This window comes from Syngnathoides biaculeatus, chromosome 5, assembly GCF_019802595.1.
Source record: "Syngnathoides biaculeatus isolate LvHL_M chromosome 5, ASM1980259v1, whole genome shotgun sequence".
NCBI lineage: Eukaryota > Metazoa > Chordata > Actinopteri > Syngnathiformes > Syngnathidae > Syngnathoides > Syngnathoides biaculeatus.
Window position 1 is genome coordinate 5,528,606 of NC_084644.1, and position 23,128 is coordinate 5,551,733.

The 23,128-nt window shown below is 46.6% G+C and overlaps 1 protein-coding gene across 5 annotated transcripts in view; it reads left to right on the forward strand.

Moving 5' to 3' along the window:
- Positions 1 to 7,180: 7,180 nt before the first annotated feature.
- LOC133500499 (transcription factor HIVEP3) overlaps positions 7,181 to 23,128 on the forward strand; it is a 62,795-nt gene continuing 46,847 nt past the window's right edge. For 3 of the 5 annotated variants that reach the window (XM_061819241.1, XM_061819240.1, XM_061819243.1), the window contains exon 1: positions 7,181 to 7,520. The gene's annotated coding sequence lies outside the window, so the exon portion shown is untranslated. The remainder of the gene's footprint in view (positions 7,521 to 23,128) is intronic. The other 2 variants (XM_061819244.1, XM_061819245.1) reach the window with 1 other exon arrangement.

Genomic DNA, 23,128 nt, shown 5'->3' on the forward strand with positions numbered 1-23,128 from the left:
GTTGCGTTATTTCCTTTTTTTGCCTTTCCTGTTGCTTCTGGTGGCCCACCGCACTTGCCCTGGAGCTGCACGCGACACTCCCCTTTGCAGGCGGACTTCCCAGCAATATTCAGCAGCACCACCCTCCGCCGATCGACCTGATCCGCATAATCTTTATGTCCTGAATAGCCGTAGTGTCACCGCCGAAGTCATTTTGCATAGGTGAAGAACACAACTGAGGGACAGCTGCGTGCAGATGGGTTAAATAACATAGCAACACCAAATAACTACTTTTATCATAAAGATAAGGCTCAGATTTGATGCACGCTGTCCAGAGGTTTTAATTCATTATTACTGTTTATTTGTAGTGGTGTAGAATTTAACTGTAGCATGTCGTGAACTATTTCAAAATATTTTAGTAACCTCCCAGTTAATGTGGATTCTTGACTTGAAAGCTGTCAATGGCACTGAATGTGTTAACTTCGTGACAGTGAAAATATTTTATACAATGGGCCTTAATAATTTAAAAAAATGATTACAACCATTGATACTGGGAAAAAAAATGGAAAAAAATGTATGTATATATGTATGCTTGTGCTTTTAGATGTGTGTGTGTGTGTATATATATATACTTGTGCTTTTATGTATATATGAAATACATATGATTGTGCTTTTAGATCTATATATATGTACATTGTGAAAAAAAATATATATGCTTGTGCTGTTAGGTGTGTGTGTGTGTGTATATATATGTATATGTGTGTGTGTGTGTGTATATGTGTGTATATATATATATATATATATATATATATATATATATATATATATACTTGTGGTTTTATGTATATATAAAATACATATGATTGTGCTTTTAGATCTATATATATATATATATATATATATATATACACATAATGGGGGCAAAATATAAAATATATATATGCTTGTGCTTTTAGATGTATAGATATATTGTGGACAAAACAATTACACATATATATATATATATATATATATATATATATGCTTGTGCTTTTAGATATGGTGAAATATAAATGTGTGTGTGTATATATATATATATATATAAATTCTATAATCTACATTTTAATAATGTTGGCCCGTTGGGACCCATTCTATTGTATAAAATATTTTAATTGTCATGAAGTTAACACATTATTACATTGCCATTGACAGCTTTATAGTCAAATCTCCACGTGAGCTGGGAGGTTAGCAAAATATTTTCAAATAGTTCACGGCACGCCCCATCCTGCGACTTTCAGGACAACAAGTTAAATGTCTGCTGATTGTGCTTGAACTCTTCTTCCCTTTCATATCTTCGCAGTGGCTGGTTGCGAAGCAGGAATGAACGCTTTTCAGATCTGGAATCTTTCGAACGTGACACGTGGCTCCGGGACTGTGGCCCGAACACTCCGCTGCCTCTCGTGCAGTCATCACGGAAAAAAGGCGTAGGCGTAGATTGTCGTAAATAAACCTTAACAAATTCAGCGAATTCGACACAGAAAATTAACTTTTTTTTTTTTTAAATGAACACATTAAAAATCAAATTATAGCTCCTGTCTGACCTGAACAAAACTCCACTCACCTAATTCATTTCTCACCTTATAATCAAGTACGAATGAATTTTTATAGCTTGAGTAATTCTTTGCACGCTCGTAAATGTAAGAAGTTCTGGTCACAGCCTTCCAGAATGTTCTAAATGACACTTTCGCCACATCTACAAATGTGCGCCGGGGAAAGATCGAAGTCATTCGCTTTGGCCGTTGACCGTCATAAATCCCAACCTTCATTTCCTCTGTTATCATTTGATGCAATTTATCGCCCGTAATACGAGATCGGTAGCTGCGATGTGCCGATTGTGGACCGCTTAGTGCAGCTCTGCAGCCGTGCTTTGTTTGGTACCCTGGAATTTTTTTACTCGGTACGACCACTTTACGCCTGGGTTTCGCCTGACCTCAATATTCACTCATTATACCGTGCCGAAAATTAGAATTGTCACACTAAAAAAAATAAAAAAAAATGTTGCATATTCCTGACCTGGCCGTACAAGTGCATATGAGGTCGTAAGTTTAAAGTGCCACTGTCATGAAATGCATGATTTTTTTTTTTCGTATGTTTTTAATGAAAAAAACGGCAGCCGACATGGACCCATGCGTTTTTTTCCCCACCACAATACGGCTTTTTGTAACTCTCGCCATGAAAATCCTCTCGAGGGATTTGTTTTCGAGAAGAAGCAGGAAGTGACGTACAGGGCAGGACTGCCCTCAAGCGGACTCGTTTGTTTCTATTGGTTTTACCTGCTGGAAGTTAGCTCGTTGTTCCTTCGTGTTAGCCAAAATGCCGGCTCGTTGCATTGCTGGATATTGTTCGATTCATTATTCATACTTGAATACTTCATACTTGAAAAATGGATTGCACGGGTCCAAAGGACGAGAGCTTCGTGGTTTCCAAAAGACACGTAGGTGAGTATACAGCTACTAAAAAAAAATAATAGTTTTGGGGGACGTAATCCTCTTAGAATGTAACAAAAGATGTGTGCTAAATGTGACGAAGTGTGCGTCGGACGGCGTCGGGCTCGCCGGCGAAAGCTGCTGCGTCGCCTCGCCAGCAAAGGCTGTCACGTCGGCTGGCGGACGGCAACGGCTTTGAACAACCCTCCCGACAATGCCGCGCTCAGCCGCGTGCGGCGACAAGGCTCTGTTTTGTTCATCCCGGACGGCGGCGGCTATGAACAACCCCGTAAAGCGGCCCGGCTCAGCGCCATGATAAGCCACCTCGGCGCCGAAAATTAGCGACTCCGGCTGGGGTGGCTTGTCGCGGTGCCGGGCCACGATGGCTCATCTCTGCCGTGGAAGCGGATAGGACAGGGAGGCGGTTTGACCGAGGCTTCGTGTAGCTCGCGGGTGGCGTTGTTTTTATCACCGCCATGCGGAGGTGGATCGGGCGGGGAGGTGGTTTGGCCGTGATCCGCATATCTTCTAAATATGGCTCGAAACAATAGGGTAATATTGCCCCGGGAACTTCACTCGGTTGCGTGATGTTCTTCCGTGACAGAAGGGGTGCGTTCGTCTCCCGTAGTTCGGGTCCACCGCGTGTTTTGAATGGCGAATGTCTGGGGTGATGTCACGGACAGGGGATGCAGCCAAAATGGCGACCACTTTGGTGTCGTCCAATGACACTTCCGCAACTTTGCGCTCTCCGCTCCTATTTATTTTTTCGTATAGACATTGAAGCGAATAATCTTATACGTAGTTTTCATTACAATATCTGTTTTAGAACGTTTATAGAGCTGACACTTGACCTTTAAACGTTCTGCTGAATGTGAGAACTGATTTGGGGGCCTGACTGCCTCCTTCGCGGGCTTAAGGACACCTCGTGAAGCGACGCGGATTTGGGCCAGGTCGGGACACCAATGGAAAATCCCCTCGACTCCGCACAGAAAAAAGACGGAGGGAAGGACAAAATGACTTGACAGATTCATCCACAGAACGATTAATGGAAATTTAGGTTTTTAGTGAACGTTAAACCGGCAACCCAAAGGCAAAGTCACTTTGAGTCCCTTGATATGGAAATTTAAAGCTCCTCTGACACCAAAAGCATGATTTTTAGTATGAGTTTAATTAAAAAAAAAAAAAAAAAAAGGCTGCCGGAATGGACTCGTCGGTTGTTTTCACCACACAGCGTGATTTTGACGTGTACGGCTTTTTGTAACTCCCGCCATGAAAATCCTCTCAAGGGATTTGTTTTGGAAAGGAAACAGGAAGTGACGTTAACGGCAGGAGCGCACTCAGGCGGCCTCGTGCGTTTCTGCCAGATTTACCCGCGGGAAGGTCGCTCGTTGTTCCTTTCGCGTTAGCCGAAATGCCGGCTAGTTATTTTGCTTGAACACTCGTGAGGATGGATTCACTCTTCGCACTTTTCCAACACACCCGGCCGGTGCGTCGTGGAAAATGGATTGCACGGGTGCAAAGGACGAGAGCTTCTTCGCTGTTTCCTATGAATTATCCAATGATGCACCGGTTAATACGACGGAAAAGGCAACGAACAAAAACACGGACGGGTAAATCGATGACGCTTATGTCACGGAAGCCGTTAGCAAATATTCCTCCGCAAGCTAACAATTGCCGTTGGGCGCTAAACCCCTTTGTGACCTGGTCCCCTCGGTCATTTAGTATCAATTCGGCAATCCCCGACTGCGGTGGAAGCGTCGGCGTGTGCTCGCAGGACTCTCCGGTATGCATGCTTGACCCCCCCCCACCCCCCCCCCCAATCCGCAGCTGATGCAGTTATATAAGTCGGTGCAGCCGGCGTCTGCTGAGAGCCAAATGCCAGGCCCAGTCTGCTTACATAAGCCCGTCAGAGTCATATTGTAGCATGCAGGGAGGGGTGGGGGGGGCCTGGAACGCTCACGTCGCCGCTGCTTCTTCCTGCACGCCCCCCCTCGACCCCCCCACCCCGTCGCCTCCTCTCGTCTCTCACTTCCTCCCACACATCTTTCCTCTTCCCTCTCCTGTTTTTCTTAAAAATAATAATAATAATTAAAAAAAAAAACAAAAAAACAGCAATCCCCAGCTTTTGCACGCTTTCTTTCCTTTCTCGCCGTTAGCGCGCGCTTCTCAACGCCGTCGCTATGAGAAGCGCGGCTGTTTTAATATTTACAGTACACGTTGTACTGTAAGCTGATGACGTGGCGGTTAACCCTTTGCTGGACAAGGTGCTATATTTGGTCTTTGCGGTCGTGAAAACAAAATGGGCCCTCGGTGCGAGCCAGTCGAATGTGAGACTCGCCCGAAAACGACGATCAGAAAGAAAAAAGAAAAAAAAGGATGTTATTAGGAAAATCATTCAGAGCGCAATGACATAAGATATATTTTCTATCCAATTAAATTAATTTTTTTTTTTTTTTAAAGAATTCTACCATACACGCCAGTAAAGTAGGTTTGAATTTTCAAGCATTCCCAGGGTCGTCTGAGGTAAACTAAATCTAGATGCAGTTCTCCGAAATGTGACAGGGGGGGCTCCACACAGACACAAAATATGTTTGAAAAGCTACATCATGATATCTCAGACTTTTTAAAAAAATATTTAGATATCACCAGGAAACAATGGAGCTAGTACAGGTAATGTTTGTTGGTTTTAGGTTTTGGTCACATGCACAGCAACAGGATGTCAACGTTGTCACGCTTGCTGCTGGAGTTGTCCGATACACGGTCAGTGCATGAAAGTTTTGAGACACATCTGTTAATAATTTCCAGTAGGTTTGATGTATACAGTGAAGAAAATAAGTATTTGAACACCCTGCTATATCGCCAGTTCTCCCCCTTGGAAAATCACGGAGGGGTCTGAAATTTTCATCGGCTGTGAGAGAGATCATCTAAAAAAGAAAAATCCAGAAATCACAATGTGTGATTTTTAAAAATATATATATTTATTTGTGTGATACAGCTGCAAATAAGTATTTTAACACCTGAGAAAAACAATGTTAACACTTGGTACGGGAGCATTTTTGTTGCGGACCACGTTGTCGTTACAGTTTCCCTCAGAGGAACCATAAAAATATTTAACCCCCTCATCGTATTGCTGTGAAATTTCTGAACTAGTTTTGGAACTAGAAATTAACAACTGTTGATGTTTGGTAAAACAAAAAAAAAATGCGTGCGATATCCATCCATCCATTTTCTTAGCTGCTTATCCCCACCAGGGTCGCGCGGCGTGCTGGAGCCTATCCCAGTTGTCAACGAGGAGGAGGCGAGGTACACCCTGAACTGGTCGTCAGCCAACCAGAGGACATGTACAGACAAACAGCCGCACTCAGAATCGCACCTACGGGCAATTTAGAGTGTCCAATTCATGTCGCATGTTTTTGGGATGTGGGAGGAAACCGGAGCGCCCGGAGAAAACCCACACAGGCACGGGGAGAACATGCAAACTCTACACCGGCGGGGCCCGGGATCGAACCCGGGTCCTCAGAACTGTGAGGCCGACGCTTTACCGGCTGATCCACTGAGCTGCCGTGCCTGCAATACCTTCATGTAATCTTTTTTGATATGACAATTAGAAATTTTGGCAGCGATTTCAACAAAAATCATGAAAGTTGATTAGCATGATTCTCCCTCGCCGGCCACGTACAATCAGGCGGCGGGCCGGATCTGGCCCCCGGGCCTCGAGTTTGACACCCGTGCACCACAGCATCATGAAAGCGTAGAAAAATATTATCCTTGGGAAAAAAAAAAAACCTCTTCCTACCCACGACAAAAATGAGAATGATGGATGGGAAGTCATGTGATCCACGCTTGACACCAGCTCGCTCAGTCCGGTCGCATATCGAGCTCGTCCACGTGACGTCACAATTTTCACGGCGCCATATTGCCGGTCTAACTTAGCTGCTCGACAGTGTGGGTTGTCACAACAGACCAGGGGTCATTTATTGAAATATTGGTATTTATATTGAATACTAGCGGAAATGATCGTTGGATTTCGGCAAAGGTTAACGTTTCGCCGAACACGCTTCCGCGTTCACGAGCCATCAAAAGCGTCACTATGTGGGATTTATTCCTGTGTGTGGCAGCGATACGCTTCTGTGTACGGAGGAGCCATCGCTATCCTTTTTTTCAAGTTAATGAACACGGGGTCATTTATTTAAATACTGGTATTTTTATTGAAAAAAAAATGGAGTGGCTCCATCACTATGTGGGATTTATTCTCGATTGAGAACAGATCCAGCAATGTAGTATTTGTATGCGTCCAGACTTTTATACTATTTCAAACTTTTCCGTGTAAATCTTGACGACTTACTCACTATATCCATGTGTCGCTTCAGTTGTCCAAGACAAGCGGAAGAGAATTAGCAGTCCAAATTCTTATCGGCGAGAACATCGATTTCGGCATTAAATACGGGTCCTCTATGCCGAGTTGATCTAATTTTTTTCTACGTACCGTCGTTTAGTTTCACCTTCTAAATGTCTGACGGTATCGGACAAGACTCTGCGCGTCGCGCTACAAGACATATTTCCGTGTCATCTCCAACCGATTTAGCATTGAGCGACGCTTAGCTCGCCCGGCAATATGGCGAGGTAAACAAACGTCACGTGATTTGACGACGTAGGCGGACGAGCCATTTCTTTCCGTCCCGCTCGTGATTATTCATGAGGTGGGCGGGAGGGGGGCCAGCCCACCGGAGGCGGTTGCGGAGGGGGCGCCGCCCACCGAACCTGCCGCGCGGGGTGGTGCGGAGCCGCGGGAGTGCGTTCCGCCGTCATGTTGTTTTGTTGTGGCCGTCAGCTGAACGCGGAGCCGCCGTCCTCTCTGACACCGAGCCGGGAAGCCCCCTGACCCCCCCCCCCACCACCAAACCCAATACCCCCGCCCCTCCTCCCCCCCCCCCCCCACAGGATCCGCGGAGGGGGGGTGCCCGGAGAGAGCGGTTCCATCCGGCGCATCGCAATCCAGGAAATGCGGACCGCCGGCCCGTTCGCCACCGGATAAATGGCCGCGTCGCTCGGAGAGTAAAGCAGAGCGGCGAGCAGGTAAAACGCCGAGCCGGGCGAACGCGGCTCGCGTGCGGGCTTTTGTCGCCGTCGCGGCGGCGGGTTGTCACGCTGGCTGTGAAGTTGCGGTCGGAATGGCGTTCGCGCTTCCCACATGTGGCCGCCGAGATGAAGTTTGGCTCGCCCGTTGTCGCCGCGTTTTTAAAATAATCATCACAAATGAAGGCTGATATTGTTTGTTTGTTTGTTTTTTTATTCTTTCGACGAGGTGGGCACCGCAGAGCAGTCAGTTGTGCATTTATTAATTTTTTTTTTATGGCGAGGCGGTCCAAACCGCTTACGTTTTTGCAGCCCTCGTGCAATATTGAACGATCCCGAATTGTCCGGGGGAGCAAGCGGCGCATGCGGGGGGGGGTTTGCTGTCAAATGTAAACCCGCGAACTTGTTTTGTTGTGGGCTACACCTTCCTACACATGGCACCTTTTTTTTTTTTTTTAACTGGATGACATCATACTTCGCCTCCCGCCCAGCTGATTGTGTGCCGGAGTGCTCGCAGGATTATGTTAATAAACCGAAATGAGATGTTGCGCGCCTTGTGAGGCAAGCCGCCTTAAAAAACATGAGCTTATATTTGTGAAGGACATCTGTCCAGATAACAGGTGGATTACAGATGGGGTCGCCTCGGGGCAAGCCCACTTTTTATTATTATTATTATTACGATTTTTTTCTGCAACTACTCAAGCAACAACAACATCTATTAATTCCATGTATCGTCGAATAACTGCAAAGTTCACGTGCCACCGTGTTTTGTTTATTTTTATCACCCACCACTTTAAGCAACTACATGTGGCAAAAATGTCACAAAAAGTATATAAACAATAATGAGTGGACATGGGCGGCACGGTGAATCAGCTGGTGAAGCGTTGGCCTCGCAGCTCTGAGGTCCCGGGTTGGGTCCCGCTCAGGTTACACCCTGAACTGGTTGACAGCCAATCGCAGGGCACAAACCGTCACACTCACAATCACACCGAGGAGCAATTTAGAGTGTGCAATGTTTTTGGGATGCGGGAGGAAAGCGGAGCGCCCGGAGAAAACCCACGCAGCCACGGGGAGAACACGCGGTCTCCATACAGGCGGGTCCGGGATTGAACCCAGGACCTCAGTACTGTGAGGCCAACGCTTTCCAGATGAGCACACCGTGCCGCCAGAACAGTTTTTATTTTCCTCTAATAAAAACGTACAACGTTAAAATGATGGCGCGTTTTAGAGAGAACGCTGGAACGGTATTTACATTCACTTCCATACGAAAATTGATTTAATATATGAATAATATGAGTTGGGCAGCTGTTATAGCTTTGCCCTCACACTTTTGAGGTCCCAGGTTCAATCCCAGACCCACTTGTGTGGAGTTTGCATGTTCTCCCCATGTGCGCGTGGGTTTTCTCCGGCCACTTCGGTTTCCTCCCACATCCCAAAAACATGCAACATTAATTGGACACTGTAAATTGCCCATAGGTGTGATTGTGAGTGTGGCTGTTTGTCTCCACGTGTCCTGCGATTGGCTGGCGACCAGTCCAGGTTGTGCCCCGCTTCCTGCCCTCTCCTGGGATTGGCTCCAGTGCTCTCCGCAACCCTCGTGAGGATAAGCGGCAAGAAAAATGGCTGGATGGATGCATGTATATGTGGCGTTAGTAGAACTGCTGTGCTTGTCACTATACGTTGTTGGCATAGATAGGTGAAAAAAATGTTTTTTTTTTGCAGGGAATAAATGATAATTATGAGCGTTTGCACAGATGTCCCAATTTAGGGGGATTTGCTAGTGCCTTCGAAATCAACGCTGTTGGTTGAAAAAAAACAAAACGATACCAACAAATCTACACCATGCCTCCCTCACAATTGTAGGGCGTGTCTAAGTACTGAAAAAAAAAAAACAACAACAACAAGATGTTATGATTTAAATGTAGTGTACAACGTAAGCGCTTCATTGCTTTAATTGCTCTCATTGTAATGGATTTCATTGAGTTATTATTTTGTGGATGCCAACGCTGAAGAAACTAGATTTGAAAAAGTCCAACATAAGATGTACCGTAATTCCACGTACCTGGTTACAAGCCTCACGGAGTACATTTGTAAAGGAAATACCGTTTGGTACATACATACGCCGCAGCTGTGTAAAAGCCGCAAGTGCCAACATTGAAACACGAGATATTTACAAAGAAAGACGGTACGCAGAACGTTTAACGCTAGCATCACGCTAACGCAAGTGCTAATGCTAGCGCCGCGCTAATGCTAACGGGGCTGGTTAAAATAATACTTACCGGTAAATATGACTGAGACACAACAGTAGCACAGCAGCAACACGCTAGCACAGCGCTAGGGCAGCGCTAACAGGGCCGGTAAAAGTCACTTCCTCGGGCACATATATTCCACCGGTCTCACTCTTATCTTTTCCGCTCCAGCGTCCCCCTTGCCACCGTCACAAAAAAAATGCACAAATAAGCCGCATCGCCGCATAAACTGCAGGTTTGGAAGCGTGCGGAAAAAAGTCGCGGCTTGTAGGCCGGAAATTACGGGATACGTCAAACTCAAGGCCCGGGGGCCTGATCTGGCCCGCTGCATGATTTTATGTGGCCCGCCAAGGCAAATCATGCATATCAACTTCCATAATTTTTGTGAAAATCTCGATCAAAATTTCAAATCGTCATATCACAAATGAACACGTTGCCAAACTTGGGAGCATTTTTGTGTGAGATAAATCGAAATCGAGTTAATAAATTTCATATGTAAAGGCGAAGAGCTGCTTAAAGATTTTTATGGTTTCACAGTCATAACGGCCCGCTGAGGGAAACCGCCACTACAGTTCGGCCCGCGACAAAAATGAGTTTGGCACCCCTGGTATCCGTTGTCCAATACCTAAAGTTGACCCTCTAAGGAGGAAACTAAACCAGCAAAGCATCTTTTTGAATCCTTGTAATTGATCAATTATGTAATTGTCATCATTTCAAAAGGTCAGAATTAATTGAGTCCTTTCTGCAGAGGTGAGAGTTAAGTCACCAAGCGAAGGTACTTGTGAGAACTAGGACTTCTCATTATTTGAGTATGTAATCCGCCCCAAAAATAAAAATAAAAACTGCCAGGCTGTTGACTATTGAAAAAGAGCGAAGAGTACATTTTTTGATGTGTTATTATTTTTGTTAGGTTCAGGTTATTTCAGTGAGCATGGCAGGTTATCCTTTCATTTTTCCCGTGTGAGTATCTTGAGCCTCTACCCATCCAGTCCCGAGTATTTTTCGGTAAAAGTCCGTCCTCGTGGCAGCGCTGCGGCAGAACTCCTCGCCTCTGTTCTGTAAACGTCTACTGCATAGAAGTACAGTACGGTATCGGCCCACAGCGCCGAAGGGGGATGAGTGGAGACAGGCCAATATGCAATTATTTCATATTGAATCAGCACAAAAGCGGCGGGCTCACGGTGGGCCGCTCTCGTCTGGATGGAGACCACTTGTGGTGCTGGCCGAAGAAAGGCGCTAACTCAGCAGGCGCCCGAGGAGTGCGCCGCTCTATGTGTCCTTTTTTTTTTTTTTATTTTTTTTTTTTTTACATTTTTTTCTTATTTTGGGTGTGACAAAATTGTAGAGCACATGTGTCAAACCCAAGGCCCGGGGGTCAGATCTGGCCCGCCGCATGATTTTATGTGGCCCGCGAAGCCAAATCTAGAGTGTCTATTTCCATGATTCTTGTAAAAAATCTGGACCAAAATTTCCAATTTTCAAATGATAAGGTTGAGATATTACAAGCATTTTTGTGTTACCAAACGTGAATAGTTCAAAAACACATTACACTTGATTTCTGATTCCAAAACTAGTTCATAAATTGATGTAAATATGATGAGATGATTAAACATTTTTGTTCCACAGTCATAACGCCCCTCTGAGGGAACAACAATGTGGTCCGTGAGAAAAATGAGCAACAATGTTGAGCATAATGCAGTAGATCTTTGAAACACCCAATAGGTACCGTAGCCATTATTGCCATGTATGGTTTCAACGCTATCCACAATAACTTTGGGTAGTTTCAAAAATAGATTCGGTCTTTTCCCACACAGAATTTGGTGGCTGCGGTAGTTAAGTGAGGCCAGACGGGCCGACACAGTCCCTGACAGGATGTTGGTTGACATCATTTGTTCATATTTAAAAAAACTACCGTAATTTCCGGCCTACAGAGCGCACCGGAATATAAGCCTCACCCAGTACATTTGTAAAGGAAATACAATTTGGTACATACATACGCCGCACCTGTGTAAAAGCTTCAAGTGCCCACATTGACGGTGCTAACAGGGCCGGTTAAAAAAAAACATACCGGTAAAAATCACTGAGACGCGGCAGCAACATGCTAGCACAGCGCTAACAGGGCCGATTAAAAAAAAAAAAAAAAACGTTAAAAATCACTGAGACACGGCAGTAACACAGCGGAAACATGCTAGCACAGCGCTTACGTTAGCGCAGTGCTAACAGGGCCGGTTAAAAAAAAACCTAGCTAAATCACTGAGAACCGGCAGCAACACAGCAGAAACACGCTAGCGTGGCGCTAATGTTAGTGTGCTAACAGGTCCAGTAAAAAAAAAAAAGCAAAATACAGGTAAAAATCACTGAGACACGGCAGTAACACAGCAGCAACACGCTGGCACACTGCTAATGCTAGCGCAGTGCTCACAGGGCCGGCTAAAAAAAAAACATACAGGTAAAAGTCACTTCCTCGGCACATATATTCCACTGGCCTCACTCTTTCCTTTTCCGCTCCGAGTTCCCCTTTGCGACCGTTTAAAAAAAAAAAAAATGCACAAATTAGCCGCATCACCGCATAAACCGCAGGGTTTGAAAGTGTGTGAAAAAAGTCACGGCTTATAGGCCTGGAATTTTCGGTCCTTATTTTATCTTTTGGGGGTTGAGGTGGGGTTAATGCCGTTAGAAATAATGTCATATTTTTAAAGGAATTGTTTCTCGAAGTAACTTTGACATTCCTAACAGTCATACAAACATAAAAATGTTGTAAAAGTTGTAATAACGAAAAAGTCAATTTGTTGTTGCCATGCAAGTGTAAAAAGAAGATTCCCGCTCTTGATGTCAAAACAATACTGCTTTGAATATGAGCACTCACCCTTACATACTGTACGTATTGTGCTAATATATGAACACGTTTTGAAAAGCTGCTCCTTTTTTTGGAGGTGTTGTCAAAATGGCAACGAAAACCCACTCATGCACGGCGTTGATGCCGCGGTGCTTGCGGCTCCGAGTTCGCGTGAGGTAACCTGAACTATTGCTCAACTTGTGAGGCGTTCGACTTAACGGAGCTGCGAACGGTCGCCGGTCTCCTGAGAAACCGTCTCGGTGGAGTTCTGTGTGGCATCGGTTCCCCCAAATCGCTTTCGCACCTAGACAAGGTTGCGCCACCCTGGTAAAAATACACAGAGGTGGTAAAAGTACTCACACGATCTACACGACAACATAGACTAAAATAGCACTTGGAAGCCTATAAATGTGTTTATATGTGGTCCAGACATTTGTTTGGTGTGGAAAGAGTTAAAAAAAAGAACCTTGGAGTGGGCAAAATATACGTTCGTTTAAATAGTTGGACACAAATAGACTTGTAAATAAAATCTGTGCCCCAGACGCTAGAAATGCTGTGTACATTTTTGTAGGAATGAATGGAAAGTATTGAAAGCTGGATCTGATTTCTTGTTATGGAACCCATTTCAGTTTTGGTACTGAGTATCTGGAAGACAATTTGTTCAGAACCATCCATCCATCCATCCATCCATCCATCATCAACCGCTTCTGCGGGTCAGGTCACGGGGTTACCCAGACTTCCCTTTCCCCAGCCACTTCTTCCAGCTCTTCCGGAGCCGAGAGACAGTCTCTCCAGCCCTCGGGGTCTCTTTCCGGTGGGACGTGCCCGGAACACCTCACCAGGGAGGCGTCCGGGAGGCATCCGGATCAGATGCCCCAGCCACCTCATCTGGCTCCTCTCAATGGGGAGGAGTAGCGGCTCGACACTGAGCCCCTCCCTGATGACCGGGCTTCTCGCCCTATCTCTCAGGGAGATCCCAGACACCCTGCAGAGGAAACTAATTTCGGCCGCTTGTATGCGGGATCTTGTTTTTTTGGTCACGACCTACAGCTCATGCCCACAGGTGAGAGGAGGAACGTAGATTGACTGGTAAATTGAGAGCTTCGACCGATGCAAAGTCCGCATCGCTGCAGACGCTGCACCGATCCGTCTGTCGATCTCCCGCTCCATTCTTCCCTCTTTCGTGAACAAGACCCCAAGATACTTGAACTCCTCCACTTGGGGAAGAATCTCATCCCCGACCCGGAGAGGGCACACCACCCTTTTCCGACCGAGGACCACGGTCTCGGATTTGGAGGCGCTGTTCTCATCCCAGCCGCTTCGCACTCGGCTACGAATCGCTCCAGTGAGAGCTGGAGATCACGGCTTGATGAAGCCAACAGAACCACGTCATCTGAGGCCACCAAACCGGACACCCTGTAACGCCACGATTGCGCCTACAAATTCTGTCCATAAAAGTTATGAACAAAATCGGTCCCAAAGGGCACCGAAAACGAGTCCGACTTCCTGCCGACAACGCGTACCAAACTCTTGACAGCGGTCGTACGGGGACCGAACAGCTCGTCCAGTTCTGTTCGGACTCGAGAAAAGCGAAAGGCGCTGGGTTCTGATTCCAGGAGCCTCGTGCGAGTGTCCTTCCACGCCTCCCACCGGCGCAACACTTAAAGTAAGATGGAAAAGGCCACCCCCCCCCCCCCCGCCAATTAACACAGCAAGACTTTGTGCGCTCAATTCCTTCTATCACGTGGCACCCGATCACGACTCCACCGCGCTGACTCAGGCTCGCAGGTGGCAACGTGTTGATATAAGCGCACCCGATGCCAACGGTAAAGTGGTCGTGTCGAGTTCCTGCCGCCTCAGACCCCCCCCCCCCAACCCCCCCATCCCGTCTAGTGCAGATAACGTGCTTTGATAACCTCTGATGGAGAGATCACTACCTAATGTGCAGGTTTTTGTTCTCTTTTAGACATGGAGACAGTTTGGTTTTAGCGTCGTTTTTAAGGGGGTGTTCAACAGATGGCGCCGTGTTTGCGGTACTGAAGAAAAAGTGAGCGCGCGTGTTCGGTAACGGTCTGGCCCGCTTGACTGATTACTCAAAGCTCTGAATGTGCTCGCGTGTGTGAGCACGCTCAACGTTTTTTTTTTTTGGTTTCCTTTCAGACAAAAGGCAGCAACTATGTGGCTTGTCTGCTACAAGAAAAATAAAAAGTCAGGCGATAAAAAATACTGGTGACGGGACTCTTTTTTTTTTTTTTTTTATAAAGGAAAATTCCGGTGGTTAGGAGTAACAAAGTATCCAATAAGTCACGTTTTATTCGATTATTCGACATTATTTACAGCCACAGGTTCAAATCTGTATGGTCGTTTTCCTTCGTCTTCCTGATCAACCTACACCGAAAAATCAGCGCTGGGCTTAAATGGTGTCCCATGTAATTGAGCGTTTTGAACGGTCCGAAACATGTCACATCCGCGCACGTAGGTCATGTGACTGGCGAAAATGGCGGCGCACCTGAAAATTACTAATTGTTGATAAAAAATCTTCTCGAAACACTGTTAAATGACAGAGGATTTAACATCACATTATCACGATAGAGCACCGCCACATTAGCATTAGCACCGCCGCGTTAGCGTTGGCACCGCCGCATTAGCATTAGCGCCACCGCCCTCGCGTTAAAGTCTCTGTACCGAGGCTTATCACCAGGTGCGCTCTGTTGGCTGGGAATTACGGTACATATTTCATGACCCATTGGATACGTTGTTACTCCAAACCACCAGAATTTTCCTTTAATGTATCTACAAGCTAGTACGAGCGGTTAGCTTCTTTGTCTCAGAATAGTGTAGTGTAGTGTTGCGCTATACTCGTCACAGCGTTCCTGTGCCACCCCAGTTTAATCCTGTCTTAGTTTATATTTCCTAGTTTGTCTCCTAGTCATCAGACCTCGCTTCACGTTTTCGGATCCTGCCTTTGCTTAGCGTTTTGTGCCTTTGCCTTCTCGAACTGCTTACACCTTTTCTGACCCTGTTGTTTGAAAAACCTACACGTAACATCATGCTCGCGTCTCGGAGTCCTGCATTTGGGTCCAGCCCGATGGTTCGTGACAGAACGAACTGGCCAGAGCAGTGGCGTGGCCACGCCCCGCTCACGACACGTAACATTACTTGTCACTTACTTAATATGTTCCACCTGGGAACGAAAAGAAAATCAAAACATGAATACGACCAAGATCGTTTTCTATTAGCACTTTTGGTTCCCGACCCACCAGTTCAGAATCACGTGTCTAGGGCGTACCCGGCCTCTCGCCCATCTCCAGCCGTAACAGGCTCCGGCGCTCCCGTGACCCTTGTGAGGATAAGCGGCTGAGCTATTGGACGGATGGATACTTGCACGCTTGGGGTCAGTGTGTTTCTGCCTGACCTCTCGTCAACCTCTCACAATTGAAACCAGGACAAGGACGTAAAGTATGAGCGCGCGGCCGCCCGGTCCTTTCCTCGTACGTGCCAGCCGCCGTTATGTAACGTGCGGACGAGCCTCCCGGCAGCCGTGACTCATTGAAATAAATAAATAAATAAATAAAAAGTCGCTTGATGAGCGGCTAATCATTACTTGCATCTGCACCGTTGCAAATTGGAAGGTTTACTTTTGTCCGCTTGCTCCGCTTGACGGATGAGTTGTTGTGGCTCCGCGTCTCCTGGTATTTTCACCGCCGCGCAATGTGCGCGGCTTCTCCTCTTTGCGCTTTATAATCGTCGCCGTGTATCAACAGCGTTGCGTGTGTTGACTTTCCACGGTAGAGAGCGTTGTGTAATAGCGCGATTGTAAGCTTTTGTGCTCGTACGCTCGTAGGTATGCAAAAGGAGGGCTTGGTCGCAGTGTCATTGTTGGCAGTGGCGAGACTGTGATCATGTAAGACAGTAAAAAAAAAAAGGGATTATGTCACATGTCCATATAGATAATATTTGCCTCTTTCATATTCCCGTCTGAGCATTGTAAAACCACTTAAAGGTCAAGTGTCATGCCGATAAACATTCTAAAATAGATATTGTAATGCAAAATACATATAACATTATTCACTTCAACGTCCATACGAAAAAATAAATATGAGCGGAGAGCGCGTCATCCATACGCAAAGTTGCGGAAGTCTCATTCGACATCCGAGCGGTCGCCATATTGCCTGCATCGTCTGTTCATTACATCACAGCGGGACATTTGCCTTTGAAAACACACCTACTATGCGACGCGGAAGCTCTATTCAAAGAAGAGAACATCTCACAATCGAGTGACGTGACCGGTGGTAATATTACCCTATCGTTTCGAGCCATATTTAGATGATATGCGGATTACTTCTAACGAACAACAGACACCCAGACACTTATGTATGAGCCAGGCCAGCCAAAGCCGTCCATCGTGGACACAATTGAGTGAAGTGACCGGGGCAATAATACCTTTTGTTTCGTTTCGAGCCATATTTAGATGATATGCGGATCACTTCTAACTAACAACAGACTCCCAGACAAGTATATATGAGTCAGCTCAGCCGAAGCCGTCCGCCGCGGACACAATCGAGTGAAGTGACCGGGGCAATCTTATTCAATTGTTTATTTTCGAGCCATACTTAGATGATAGGTGGATCACTTCTAACAAACAACAGACTCCCAGACAGTTTGCATGAGCCAGGCTGGCCGAAGCCATCCGTCGTGGACACAATTGAGTGAAGTGACCGGGGCAATCTTATTCAATCGTTTATTTTCGAGCCATACTTAGATGATAGGTAGATCACTTCTAACAAACAACAGACTCCCAGACAGTTTGCATGAGCCAGGCTGGCCGAAGCCGTCCGTCGTGGACACAATTGAGTGAATTGACCGGCCAAAAATACCTTTTGTTTCGTTTCGAGCCATATTTAGATGATATGCGGATGACTTCTAACAAACAACAGACTCCCAGAGAGTATCCATGAGCCAGTCCGGCCGAAGCCGTGCCCCTCGTCCGAAGCCGTGCTCGGCGCCGACGTATACATCGACTTATTTAGCACCCCTGACCTACGTGCGGGGATCTTTTGTTTCATTCTAAGAGGATTACGCCCCCCCCCCCCAAAAAAAAAACTAGTATTTTTTTTTTAGTAGCTGTATACTCACCTACCTGTCATTTGGAACCCACGAAGCTCTCGTCCTTTGCACCCGTGCAATCCATTTTTCACGATGAACCGGGTCTTTTTGAAAAATATGAAGAATAAATCCATCCTCCCGAGTGTTCGAACAATATCCGGCAATAGGACGAGCCGGCATTTTGGCTAACGCGAAGGAACGACGAGCTACCTTCCCGCAGGTAAAACTAGTATAAACACACAAGACCGCTTGAGTGGGCGTCTGCTGATAACGTCACTTCCTGCTTCTTCTCGAAAACAAATCTCTCGAGATGATTTTCATGGCGGGAGTGACAAAAAGCCACATACGTCAAAATCATGTTTCGATGTGAAAAAAACAGATGGGTCCATTCCGGCTGCCGTTTTTTCCATTAATAGCATACTAAAATCCTGCATTTCATGACAGTGGCACTTTAAACAACCCCCTTTTTTTTTTTTAACCACGTCTCGACCAACCCTTGATTAGCTTCAGCATTTAAGCAGTTTTTGTTCCTTTACACAGTGTTGAAAATTTGACATGGGCAGAGGAGTAAAATATCCTTCCCATGGAGGGTTTGTGATGAAAAATGAGGATACTCGCCGGTGTGTGCGATTTTATTTGTGTGTGTATTGATCAACGATGCAGCAGAGGGATTGTATTTCACCGCTCGCTTAATGGATCTCTTCCAAATACCCACACTTTTCTCTGCTTTGTTACATCAGGGTTGCAGTCGCAGTTTTACTAATCGCAGCCGTAAACGCGCGGCGCTCGTGCGGCAGCCCGGGACCGTGCACGCGTATGAGACGCGGCACCCGCCCTCACCTCGTTCTTTGTCCTCGCGTATACTGTAAGGCGTCCGTCCCCGCGGTCACAAGACCCGAAGACGGCGAGGGGATTTCATCCGTGCGGGAGTCTTAAGAAGGGGGCTTTTGGGAAAGTCCTCCCAGGCGTGCTGCGATTCTGATGAGCGCATCTCGCCCGTGTCCCCAAATATTCCCTTCCCGGCTTGTGACCGAAGCACGCAGTGGTTAAAAACACCTTTCTTAGCCTCGGGGAGATCTGAAGAGGATTCGGTAGAAACGAGTTATTTTATCTTGCTTGATTCATTCGAGACGGGCATTTTTTTGTTCATTTTTTTTTTTTAAATAGCATGTGAACTTCTGTTTCCAGGACTGTGTCATATTGAGGAAAATAATGCTTCCTGAAAGAGGCCAACATGGATGTAGGTCAACTTCCCAAAGCTGACACCGTGCGGTCCTTCATACAGCAATTTAGGTGAGACCGAAGCAACAGCACTTACGCTTGTTGGAGCAAGACGCGATGACCGTAATTCCCGGCCAACAGAGCGCACCTGGTTATAAGCCTCACCTAGTACATTTGTAAAGGAAATACCATTTGGTACATACATAAGCCGCAGCTGTGTAAAAGCCACGAGTGCCCACATTGAAGCAAGACATTGACAAAGAAAGACGGTATACAGAGAGTTTAACACTAGCGCCATTGAGCTAACGCTAGCGCTGCGCTAACAGGGCTGATTTAAAAAAAAAAAAAAAAAAAAAAAAAAACATTCCGGTAAAAATACCGGGACAATCAGCACCTCCAAATCTGAGACCATGGTCTTCGGTCAGAAAAAGGTTGGCGTGCCCTCTCCGGGTCGGGGATGAGATCCTGCCCCAAGTGGAGGAGTTCAAGTATCTTGGGGTCTTGTTCACGAGTGATGGAAGAACGGAGCGGGAGATTGACAGACGGATCGGTGCAGCGTCTAAAGTGATGTGGACTTTGTATCGCTCCATTCTGGTAAAGACGGAGCTAAGTCGAAAGGCGAAGCTCTCAATTTACCAGTCCATCTACGTTCCTACCCTCAACCATGGGCACGAGCTGTGGGTCGTGACCGAAAGAACAAGATCTCGGATGGAAGCGGCCGAAATGAGTTTCCTCTGCAGGGTGTCTGGGATCTCCCTTAGAGATAGGGTGAGAAGCTCGGTCATCAGGGAGGGGCTCAGTGTCTCGAGCCGCTGCTCCTCCGCATTGAGAGGAGCCAGATGAGGTGGCTGGGGCATCTGGTCCGGATTCCTGACGGATGCCTCCCTGGTGAGGTTTTCCGGGCATGTCCCACCAGAAAGAGACCCCGAGGACGAGCCAGGACACGCTGGAGAGACTATGTCTCTTGGCTAGCTTGGGAACGCCTTGGGATCCCTTCGGAAGAGCTGGAAGAAGTTGCTGGGGAAAGGAAAGTCTGGGTATCCCTGCTGAAGCTACTTCCCCCGCGACCCAACCCGGAAAAGCGGTAGATAATAGATGGATGGATACCGGTAAAAATCACTGAGATGCAGCGACATGCTAGCACAGCGCTAACTTTAACGCAGCGCTAACAGGGCCGGTAAAAAAAACCCAAACATACCGGTAAAAATCACGGTGACACGGCAGTAACACGCTAGCGCAGCGCTAACAGGGCCGGACCGGTAAAAGTCACTTCCTCGGCACATATATTCCACCGGTCTCACCTTTTCCGCTCGAGTGCCCCCTTGCGACCCGTTTAGAAAAAATGCACAAATTGGCCGCATCACCGCATAAACCGCAGGGTTGAAAGCGTGTGGGAAAAAAAGTCGCGGCTTATAGGCCGGAAATCATGATCACTTAACTATCAATTCCACCCCCCCCCCCCCAAAAAAAATGTAAAAATCATAATTCTAAACCAACTCACCTTTTGTCTACGGTCCTTCTCAGCGACCGTGGAGTGAATGCAAATATTGTGGCTTTCGTGTCCTGGTCATACTTTACATGTTGTGTTATTTAAACAAAAGTGGGGGGGGGGAATCCATATATAAAATGTGTGAAAGGCATTATGAAAGCCATAAAGAGGCCGGCGTGCGAGCGCGGGCGGCGCACGTGTGCCGTGTTTGTTACTTACCGCAGTGTCTCTGTTGGCAAGCTGCGCCGTACTTTGTCAGGTAAGGTCATTTAAAGAACGCCTCACTTTAGAAGCTTTTAATTATGCACAAGCGCGGTCGCCCGTCGTCACTCGGGAAGGTTGTTTGCTCGTCGCCCGTCCCGAAGGTCAAAAGCGAACAGATTTCGGCCCGATCTTGGGGATCCTCGTGTCGCCGGTGTGATTTTCACGACCGTTAAAGTCCCTTCAAGAGACAAGAGCGTTCTTTCCCGTTTGATGTCACTTCACACCACCAGGGCGCATTCGCTCGTGTTTGTGTACACTGCTGAGGTATGCCCCGACATGTTTATGTACAGTCAATGCATATGATATTTTTTTGCTGATGCATCCATATTGCGGCCCCCGAAGCGAGGGCGGCTGTTTCAAGTAATTAAAGGTCAATATTTGCCCGAGTGTTTCCCGCAGACGACTTTCCTGGCTGGGGTCCGGATGGAACACAAGTTCTCTCTGTTGGAGTAAAATCGGAGGGCCTGTCGTATTCTTGGTCTCACGTCGCCGGACCTATCTTGACTTCCCTGAGTTTACACCGTGAAAAAAAAAAAAAAAGCTGCGGTTATTCTCAGAGATATGGAAACTCCCTTTTTTTTTTTGGGTCAGATTCACCACAAGGATTAAGGTTTGCAAATCCCCCTCAGATCCCTCCCAGAACCTGCGCATGTGGCTAATTAAATTCAGCCGGCGTGGAGGTTTCCCTTTTGCGTTGGGATTTTACTCATTAGTTGGTAGAGGAGAGATGCAGAAGCGCTCGTCGAGTGAAAAAAAACGAGCTCTTATTTTGGCGAGTCGTCTGTTAAACTTTGGAATTTTGAGCATAATCTTTTTTATTTTTATCAAGACAGTTTCAGTACCGCTATTTCCTCTTTGGTTCCGACAAAAGTGTAATCCACACTAAATCATTTTTTAGGGGCCACCTCTGTTAAAAAAAAGTTTTCAGTTTTGCTTTCAATCTTGCGTCATATTACCCATGCCCCGGGACTGCTGCCTCCAAAAGGAACCTGGTAGTAGTTTTTAAGTGTGTGTGTTTGTGTCTTCGGCTATTTGAAAATAGATTTGTGTAATTTCATACCCATTGTCTGGCAAAGCCCGCGATTTGTTAGTTCAACAGCCGAACAAAGGGCCTCTCATATTAGCGCATGTGTAACCGTCACAAGTTTGGAGTCGGAATCCGAGGTAACGACAGCACGCAGCCGTGAATCACTGCAGGACCGGTGAGTAATCCTGCAACAGTGGTCGAAAATCTCCGAAGATGAATCGCAGGTCGTTCCGAGCTCGAGCCGATTTTTTTTTTTTTTTTTTGCGAGTTGTCAGCTCGTCGCCCGTGCGCCGTCGCCCCATCGACCGAGACGATTGCAGAGGCGTTGCTCGGCGGCATAAAGACACAATATTGTCCTCTTGCTCCTCCCTTTTGCCGGGGCAAAAAGCTCAGAGTTGCTGACACAGACTCAGCCATTGTGTAATTGAGAAAATAAACAGATGATGGGGGGGGGGGGGGGTGAAGAAAAGCATGTGGTGCCCCGTCACAGGACGGCGTGTTTATCCTCGGCCGCGGGACATCGAAGTCGGTTTTCGTCGCTGTTCGGAGAGCGGGGAATCGGATGAGGTGGGAGAGATTCGAGGTGAGTGGGTGGCGACAGAGTCGACGTGGGCAAACACTTGAGGCCGACCGCAACGATATCCATCGTCCTGCGTACATCTCCTGCGTGGATTTACTTCAAACAAGCGTTAGGTGTTATGAATTAACTTGGTCGAACGTGTAAAATGTGATCGATCGGCGCACGTGACGTCACCGTTTTCACGCCGCCATATTGCCGGTCGAACAGAGTTGCTCGACATTGAACCGGAGGAGAATATTTACGACACCCGAGACCCGTTGCGCTGTTGGTTGTCACTACAGACAACGAGACAGATATTCAAAGAGATCATTCTATGGAATATCAGATGAAAATAGCAGAAAATATCGATGGATTTCGGCAATTAAACGGGATGGCTGGTGCCAGCAGCCAAAATACGCACACGCTGTGTAGCGATCACTTTGCTTCAGGTAGGAATTATTCGAAATCTCAAATTACCAATTAGTATCTATAATGCCAAATTGATTCATTTGCGATCAATGTGTATTTAAAAAAAGAAAATAAACTGTGTCGCAAAGCAGGTTTACGTGTGGCCGCAATACGCTTCCGTGTACAGAGGAGCCGTCGCCGTACTCAGTTTTTTTTTCCCAATTTAATGAATGAATGCGAGTTTGTGTAAAACCAGGGTCATTTATTTAAAAATTGGTATTTGTATTGGAAAAATTTGAGTGGCTCCATCACTATGTGGGATTTATTCTCGATTGAGAACAGATCCAGCAACGAAGTATTTGTATGCATCCAGATTTTTTTTCCGGTTTCAAACCTTTCCGTGTAAATCTCGACGACTTACTCACCAGATCCAGTTGTCCAAGACAAGC